The following is a 10,259-nucleotide window of genomic DNA, read 5'->3' on the forward strand; positions in this document are numbered from 1 at the left end:
TGTGATTACCAAAGAAAGAATCAGCATCATAGTAAAGATAAGAACAGACAGTTAAGGGGATATATGGGAGGATATGCACAGAGTACTGAGCCTGAGAGAATCAGAAAAGACTTCACAATGGGGACAACAATTCAGAGTGACCCTGAAGGTCTCCAGCAGAAGCAACGGCATTACCCAAAGGCACATGGGAGGGGATGGCCCCGGCATGTCTCGGGAAAGAGGAATCACCTATTGTGCCTTGAACAGAAACATGGGAGCTATCCAGAGTCCATGGGGGGCTGGGAATTGCCATATAACCTTTATGATCATGCACTTCTGAAACTAAACCCAGGCATAATATACTGATGGTTTGTGGAAAACAGGGAAGATACATGGCACCTGCATCAATTAGGAGTAAACTGGGTTGGAAGAAACTGAATAACTGAACAAAAGCTTAAACCATGAGGTGTTTGTGAAGAAAGGGGGTGGCTGGTGAGCATTTCTGTGATTCTTTCGATTACGACAAATTACTACACATTCAGAAACTACATCCAAGTTCAAGTGAAACAGAAGTCAGGAAGGTGAAGGACCTCTGCTTAGGAAGCTTGTCCTTTTACTTAGAGAAGTCTTCTCCAACAAACTTCCACTTAACACTCATTAGCCAGAACTGGGTCCCACATATACCTCTAGCTGCAAGAAAGACTTGAACTCAAGCACTTCACTTTCCAGGCTCACAGTAAAGAGGATGTAGGAACAGGGATTTTCAGCACATGTAATAGGGTACTCTATCTATAATGGGCTAAAGCTTGTGGCACATATGCAAAATCACATGAGCTACACTTTTTCCCAGTGTATCCCATGCGCTACTCACTGATCCAATACATTTGTTAACCAACAGTTAACTATTAGTTTCTCTTCTTTCAAAATAAATTTTCATCTCCTCCATAACATACTCCATACTCCACCATCATTTTAGGTAGACAATAGCAAAATATTTCATTAAGGAGTCAGGAACCTATGTCATTTCTGGTACAGTTTTATCAAAGACTGCACAACAGCCAGTTGTATGGCCATAATTACACCACCTTTTCCTTCTCCTGTCTGTGCTTCCCAGTCCTTCTTCAAAAGATAGCAAAGGTAAATAAATTTAGCAGAGCATAATGATCCTGAGGGAGGCACTCTGACAAACTCAAAAGTCTCTTCAGTTTATTAACTGAATGACCTTCCCAAGTCTATTGGAACACAAATAATGGTATCTAACTCAAGCATGCTGCAAGGATTAAATGAAATAATGAAGGTAAAGTGTTGTGCACAATGCCTAAATTGCTTAAACTTTTAAAAGTTTCTTTAAATAAAAGTTGTATTTCCATTATGAAAAGCAAGTGTTCTCCCTCTCCACCTACATGTAGAAATTTGAATGTGGCACCCCTCCCCATTTCTTAAAAATGATCCTTTCCTAATTTAGAAGCTTGTATTAATATTATGGGCTTCTCAGGTGGTGCAGTGGGAAAGGAATACACCTGCCAATGCAAGAGGCACAAGAGATGTGGGCTCGATCCCTGGATCAGGAAGATCCCCTGGAGACAGGAATGGCAACCCACTCCAGTATTCTTGCATGGGAAATCTCATGGACAGAGCAGCCTGCTGGGCTACAGTTCATGGGGTCACGAAGAGTCAGACACGATTGAGTGTACACATTGCATGGCATGGCTGTAGTATTTTGTCTCTTTAAGTTTCCTTATATGTTAACAGCATTTCTTAGAAAATTAGCACCACCGGTAGAAGTTTAGCAATTAATCACTACAGGACAACTGATTTATGGCTTATGATTGTATTGCTATTTTTTTCTGGTCTACATTTGACTGGACTGATTGGTCTGCATGGACCAGGTATCTCATGACCAAAACAGATGCAATGGAGCGTGTCTTCCCAATGAGAAGGTAAGTGTGGTGTTTTTATGGATACTGAAAGGTAAGTGGTCTTTGAAGCCATAGAACTAGACAAGAACAATATCCCTTGAATGGTGAAAAAAGTTTCCCGTCTTTCTTTTGCTTAAAAATTATCATGACTTAAAAATAAGGGGAGAAAAACAAGGAGGAGGGTAACTCCCCCCTCAAATTGCTCTCAGCATGTGACAACAGTAGTCTTCAGAAACTTCACAGGTAATATTCTATTTGTGTACAAACCCACAATCCCTTATGCAAAATAACTTGCATATTACAAGTTATAATTTTTCTGATTTTATAAAAGAAATAGTGTGCATCACCCATACCTGCCATAGCACAGGCCTAAAGCAGCGTCCTGCAGTCAAACACACTCTATTGCTCAGAGAAACTAAAGAATGTGCGTACACTCTGCCTAAATACACACCGGATAAATTAAGAGCTTTAGTTTTAAATTGATTTGGGTCATGTTTTGTAACAAACTCACTGAAAAATAGAAAAGAAAATGTTTTCCAAGTGTATTTATTTTAGAATTGGGATAAGATGTTGTGGACCTGTACACATAGGTAGAATTTCCTATTACATCATTTATAAATAAAAGAAAATATTTAACATATTAAATGAGATAGACAATAATCTTTTCCTTCCAATGGACCCTAAAATGTAAACTAACCTTTGAGATTTACTCAATTACTCTTTATAGAGAAGTTTTGTATCTTTGTAATCATGTGTTTGTTTATATTTCACTTGGACCAATAATAACATTGGAGTAGTCTACGAAAACACAATACAAAAGGTTTTTTTTTTATTTTTAAATGGGAGAGGAAACTGGAACAAAGGGAAAATAATGATACGATATCAGCAAAGCTATAGGCTAGACTAGTATGAAGAAACGGACTTCTGGCCTCAGCATCTGCTGGAGGTGGATGACAAATCCAGAAGTCAATGCAAATAGAGGAATGTAATGAGCTTTAAATTTCCCATTGTCCTTAAAATAAATACACTCAATTTCACTCACAGTGGAGCATTCTGAGCATTTGAAAATGGGAGTTTTCTTTTCATAGAGTTTCAAAAGTTACTCCTTCAGCATAAGCCACAAATTCTTCTTGACTGTTAGTCATGTCCTTAAATGTTGACTTGTGGTATTTTAAAAGCCACATGCACCCAAGAGCCAAATAATGCTGTTCTAGCACACAGACCTCTGACTAGAAAAATACCAATGAGCCAAACTGAATTCTTCAATTTTTCACAACCGTACTTCTTATCACTAGGCTTTTGATAAAGATTCTAACTTATGTTCTCTTACATCCTCCAGTAAAATCCACTGTCCATTACCAAGTGTCACTGATGAAGGAGAGTTTATGTCTTAGATATAAGACAGATGGATGACCTAAAGTCCACCTTGGGTTTGTCACTAGAATCTACATTGGAAAAATGGCATGTGATGCATTTGAAATTCTGACATCTGCTCTACTTGTTTTGTTGCATTCCCTTCCCACCTCTCTGGAAATCTCAAAGCAGGGAGCTGCCTCTGACATTAATAACTGATGGGTTTGAAAATACCAGGAAAGATTGTGGAGGGCATATCTGCACACATCATGGTTTATGTGAATATCCTCTTGGAGTTTGTAGCTGATGTCTACAGACCTACGCGGATGCTTCTTGTATCTATAACACTCTCCTTCCCACCCCCATCCCCATGACTTTCATGGGCTGAGATTAGCTTTACAGACTGCTTCTTCTCTGACCTTGAATCAGTTTAGTTCCTTCCACAACTCTAAGGAGTCTTTCGTTTCCTCTCCAGCTCTTGTTTCATGTCCATGGTTCAAACTCCTTTCTGTTTTCCCACTGTGTCATTACATGAATCTTTTATTTGTGTCAAATGGGGTAGCATCAATTATTACAATTGACTTCTATGTCACCAGTCTCTAAAGCAAACGTTGGCAAGTGTTTCCAGATACGCTCTTATCATAACACTTGATGTATTACCATGATGTATTTCCACAGTAGGGTCTAGCAATAATGATGAATGTGGAGAATGAGAGAGAAACAAAGAAAAATAGATTGTATGTAATGCAAAAGAAGGAAAATTCATTTTGTAACAGATTTTTAATCCTGTTTATTTTTTAAATAGTCTGAGATCAAGTGCAACAAGATGTTACATTTTTGATGAGTTATTGTATGATAAAGTGAGTATTATTTCAGCCTTTGTCTCTGGTAACTTAGCAGACCATGAAACACTATAAAGCCCTTCTTTCGCCATACCCTGTCTCCTTAATGGCCATCACTGTAATTCCACCTACAAACTGAGTATGTATAATAGCTTTGATTGATGCCTGGTCAACTGTCAAAGTTGAAATTTATTAGTATTGCTTTGATTACCAAAGTAAAATATTGTCTGTAATCTTCCTTGAAAACTTACATTTGAGTCTTACAAAGAAGAAAAAAAATATATATGATTTGAACTATGCTGCAAAGTTAAACAGTTTGTTATAACAAACTGTTTATAGCATTATCAATCAAGAAAGGGGGATAGGATTTTAGGAGATTATTCCTCTGTGGTCTTTCTACTTTCCAAATATTCCCCCTATAAATTAGACATAAAGATATCTTGATTAATACAACTGATTGGGGAAACCAGATGTAAGTTTTTTCACTCCTGTAAATGTCATTAGTTTATTATTTTCATTTTTCACATAGTTTCTTCAGCTTAACCATAAAGTCTACAATAATAAGCTTATGATTGTAAATATACTCATTTCATCAACTTCATGCTGTTCCTAATCAGTTTTTTTCTTTCCTAAATTTTTTACATTGTTATATAGTTTCATATGCTCTCTTTACACCCTACATGTCTCTTTTGTAATTAATTACAACTGCAGTTAATTACTTATTTAGGCTCTGTCCTCCTGCTGGATTATATTAAATCCCAAGTCTCCCTAGCTGCAGTCCCCAGCTTCTAGAAAAGAGCCCAGCTAATCAAAGGTGCTCCATAAACGTTTGATATGAGTGCAAGCATGAGGGAGTAGATGAAGCAAAGCAACATACTTCCCATAGGGAACATGTAAAAATCAACTTGGCATAAGACCAATGTCACATCTCTTTTGCTCAGTTTTATTTCTTTCTTAAGGCTCTGTACTTTAACGGCAATTTAACTCATATGTTTTTATTAGTCTACACTCAATTTTTCAGAATGCTTAGAAAAGCTTGTTTGATGTCCAAGAAACTTCACAAAAAAAAAAAAAAAGACATTCTTTTACGGATGACACTTCTTTATTGTTCCCTTCTAAGAAGAGTTTAAAATTAGAATGATTTTGTTCTCAGGTGAGATACACCTTCAATCTGAATTTCACCTAACATTTAATTATTTTTCAAGATTCTCAGCATCCAAGGTTGACATGTAGAAAGACTATTCCAGAAGATTATAATTTGCAGAAAAATTAAGGGAGCTGATACTTTTGTCAGGGTTCTTGAATTTTTAGCTTACCTGAACATGGGTAGATACTGATTTGATTTCATAGTTTTAGATAAAATCTGTACTGGTGCCTACTATCTTGTAAATTTTGCATACATAGACCGTAGCATTAATACAGTAACCTAAACTTTGTCTTTCAATGATTTACAAACTCTACATAAACACATTTTTCTTATCATAGAATGTCTTCTTAGTCACACTAATACCCTCAGCATGTCAGAGAACATAAACTGTCTTCAGTATCTTCTCCCTTTCCTCCTTGATAAAAGCAATGTCTGACTTTTAGCAGCACCACAGCTAAAACATAAAAACACTCAGGCCCCTCTTAGAGATGAATATATTTTGACATATAGAACTCATTGAAAATGTTTTTCACTTCCAGGAAGTTTTCTCAAGTGAGGAATCTGCCCTTTTCTGCTTGCCTGCCTTTCTCTTTCCTGCTGGAATGCAGCATACTTCAGGAAGCTGGAGCTTCACCAGCCAAACTGAGACCTAGAAAGCAGAAGCCGCAAGCTGAAGTTCATGGTAAAAGCACACAGGAGTCTGGATCCCCAAGTATTTCCTGAAGCTGCCCCACACATTCAGGATTACCTCTCTCTAGACTTATTTCATATTAAAAAAAAGAAGTTTCTATTTTGGCCATTTTGCATTTGATTCCCCAAACTTATAGATGACATTGTTCTAAATTTTAAAAAATGATAATAAACCTAAGAAATAATTTAAAAAAGAGAAAGAAAATGAAAATGGCAGCAAAATATTATCTGCCTATTGCATTGCCCATCGGTGAGGACAATGAAACTTAATTTTTAAGAAAATTGGTTTTGTTTTCATTATTTTTTTCTTCAAATTATTTCCTAGATATGCCACTAATGAATAATTTCACTGTATGTATCAGGTTTCTTCGGTCCTTCAAAAGAGAAAAGAAAAAAAAATAAAACCCACATTTTATAATTGGAGTGAGCATCAAGACATTTTAACCTAACAGTCACACTAAACTTTATTTATTCTGATTTCTTTTGCATTTTATTGTATATATTTTCATCCTTAATTATTTTCCACTTGCGTTCTTATTAACCTTTAGTCACCTGCTATGTGGGAAGATCAGGAAATAAATATTTTGATGATGACCTGATGTATCAAATTAAATGAGGAGACTCCCTCTTCCATTTACAGTGCCTCCTCTAAGGCTAAGAGGCAGGTTATAGAGATATGATGCCTGAAGGAGAAAAAATAGCTTTTTATTATCTAGTAGAAAATATTTTAGGGTAAAAGAGGAAAATGTGCATGGGTTAATTACCAAGCATTAATTGTAAACTGAGTTCATTTTGGTTGAATACAAAAATTCTCCTCTAATGAACTTAGAAGACTTCATTCTTATGAAGCAAGACAAAAATGATCACGCAGCCCATCCAGGCAATGCTCAGGGTGCCTCACCACCCATCCAGGGTCACTGGGGGAATCAGATTCTAGTAATACAAAGACTAACTTCCTTTTACCTACATTAAAACAACTAAAGTGATTAATACATGATGATCTCTCAGAATGTTCTTTCTCATTATCTATCATGACATGAGATTATTTGTACAGGGGAAAATTGGGGAGCAACATAAGAGGTCATAATGCATATTGTTAAAGGGGCTGGACACAAAAGCTCTCTCATAAGCAAGCACTTAGCGCATGAGATAAAAAAGAAACTTTAAGTAAACCTCTGGCATGTCTCTCCTCCCTGTCTGTTCCCTGCTTTACAACTTTTGCTTTCTTCATTCACCTAAGATTTGGGTGAGCCATGTCCTGTGAACCCTTTCTGATTGCACAATTGCAATCGCCATTGGCTCTTTTGTCAGCAACTCTTAGTTTCTAAATCTGTAAAATAGGCTTGAAAATGAAAGGCTGTACAATCTAGCCCATTATGTTAATTCATCATTTCAAAGTAACACACATTGAAAGGGCACTATAATCCATATGCCAACCAAAATAAATAAAACACAAGAATTGTCAAATGTATAAGACACAGTAGACTCTCTGGCCTTTAAAATCAACATGACATCCAGGCCATTAACTGACCTGTTTAGATCTGTGAGTAGTTGCCTTATTTTTATCAGTGTGCACTTTGCTCGATTTTGAGCAAGGCCTTCTCTTCTAGCAGAGCAACTGAAAGCTCCTACAGTGGAAACACCAAGGCAAAATTTTTGTAAAATAAACCAAGTCATATGTCCTAGATCTGCAGCTTATTTTTTAGTTACCGAAGGTCTTTGAAAATGGCCTTTATGTATCATCTTGAATCAACAGTTTCCACTAAACTAAAAAAAAAAAGAAAAATACACAGCAAAAAACCTTCCATCTAGGTTAACATATATATGCCTATATTAACATACAATCTTAAAACTGCACTGTAGGCACAAAGGTCACTGAAATCTCTTAGATATTATGACCACTAGAACCAGAAGAGTTTCAGTGAAGGTTGAGTAAACTAGGGAAAGGTTTTGTTATTTGTATTCCTGTCTTCTTTAAGCTCTGGTATCCCCAAATGCCTATATCTTAAAACTGACTTTGGATAAAACAATGTCTGTGATTCTCAACCCTAAAAACAAGTCTGTGCGTACAGTCTTCATAGAAATCACAGAATCTTTTAAATTAGAAAATACTTCTTTCACTTCCCCTTAGTTCCTGAACCCTCACCATAATAACCTAACAAAGAGGAAATTATGTCAGCATGTCTTATTACTGGGGATGTTAACTTTGATCATTTAGTTAAGGCAATACCTGCCAGATTTCTCCACTGTAAAGTCACTAGCTTTTCCCTTTCTATGCTCTACTTATTAGCAGTGAATCATTAAATTCAGCCCACATTCAATGGGAGTAGAATGAAGCTCTAACTTCTACAGAGAGGAGGGTCTTTCTCTTTCATACACACACACACTTACGCATAGTTGGCTCCTACTGTCTTGTCATCTTGAAAAGTGCTTCCCTGGTGGCTCAGCTGGTGAAGAGTCCACCTGCAATGCGGGAGACCTGAGTTTGACCCCTGGGTCGGGAAGATCCTCTGGAGAAGGGAAAGGCTCCCCACTCCAGTATTCTGGCCTGGAGAATTCCATGGACTGTATAGTCCATGGGATCACAAAGAGCTGGAGTGAATGGCAGCTCTGTACTTTGAGTTGATCGGCTCAAAAATCTTATAGCCATTCTCTCCATCGGGATATCCTTTTTGGCTCAATCCTTTGACAATAATCAGAATCCCACCACTTTTCACCACTTCTATTACTTGTTTATTCAAAGCCATTGTGTGTGTGTGTGTTAGTTGCTCAGTCGTGTCTGACTCTCTGCAACACCATAGACTGTAGCCTGCCAGGCTCCTATATCTATGGAATTCTCCAGGCAAGAATCCTGGAGTGGGTTGCCATTCCCATCTCCAGGGCATCTTCTCGACCCAGAGGTCTAACCCAGGTCTTCTGTATTGCAGGCAGACTCTTTACCAATGAGCCACCAGGGAAAAACTTACCATCTTCTAGATATTCAATTCCCATATATTTCTGCCTGCTCATCCCACTTTCACTCCAGGGTGGGATAGGGTACTTGTCTTCTAATAACTATAGTCTCTGTGCCCTCCTGTACTCTGTTCCTATAAAAGCCTCATGATCTGTTTAAAATATAATTCAAATCTTGTCATTCCTCTGCTCACAACTCTCATGATCTCTTACCTCATTCAAAGAGTGTCTTATTAGTGGCACTTTTTCCAATCACTCTATATAAAATAGAAAGCTCTGTCTGGCATGCCTTGGTCTTTCTTCTTTGCTGTATTATTTTCTCTAACACATCACTATCTAACAAATTCACTGTCTAGTTATTTATATAATTCCTGTCCTCCCTTATTAGAATACAAGTTCCATGAAGGTAAGGGCACATGCCTGTTTTATTTGCTACTTTGTTACAAGTACCTAAAAAAGTATCCTGCTCAATAAATATTTTTAAATGAATAAATACTTCTAGCAATTAAGGATAAAACAATGCTAAAAGGGTTGTGACTGAAATTCATTGTATGATGAATCATTATGAATTGAATTGTGTACTCCTAAAAAGATATGCTCAAGTCCTTATCCCTGGAACTTATGAATTGGAGCATATTTACAGAGAGTCTTTGCAGATGAAATCAAGTTAAGATAAGGTCATACAAAGATTAGGCTCACCCTATGGTTTTTCCTGTGGTCATGTATGGATGTGAGAGTTGGACTGTGAAGAAGGCTGAGCGCCGAAGAATTGATGCTTTTGAACTGTGGTATTGGAGAAGACTCTTGAGAGTCCCTTGGACTGCAAGAAGATCCAACCAGTCCATTCTGAAGGAGATCAGCCCTGGGATTTCTTTGGAGGGAATGATGCTAAAGCTGAAGCTCCAGTACTTTGGCCACCTCCTGCGAAGAGTTGACTCATTGGACAAGACTCTGATGCTGGGAGGGATTGGGTGCAGGAGGAGAAGGGGACGACAGAGGATCAGATGGCTGGACACTGCAATATTCCCCATGTTTATGTTTCAACTTAGATGTCCATTGGGAAAAAAGAAAAGCAATAGATAGATAAATTACCCTTCTCCCACAGAATATAATACATAGCTTACAAATATAAAGCATCCAGGAACCATCTACATGAATTCATTCTAAAAAACTTTATTTGTATAGCACATTATGCAAAGTATTTAAATATAACTACATTTGTCCTCAACAACTCATTGAGGCAGCAGAGGATACTTGGGATCTTCTTTGTTTATTACAATCTCCAAAATGAAAAATCAGCAGCTTATGAATGGCCTTCCTACTTAATCTTTCAGCACCTATATTTAGGACTCTGTTGCTGTATATTAAGTAAAATTA

This window comes from Capra hircus, chromosome 4 (assembly GCF_001704415.2).
Source record: "Capra hircus breed San Clemente chromosome 4, ASM170441v1, whole genome shotgun sequence".
Classification (NCBI taxonomy): domain Eukaryota; kingdom Metazoa; phylum Chordata; class Mammalia; order Artiodactyla; family Bovidae; genus Capra; species Capra hircus.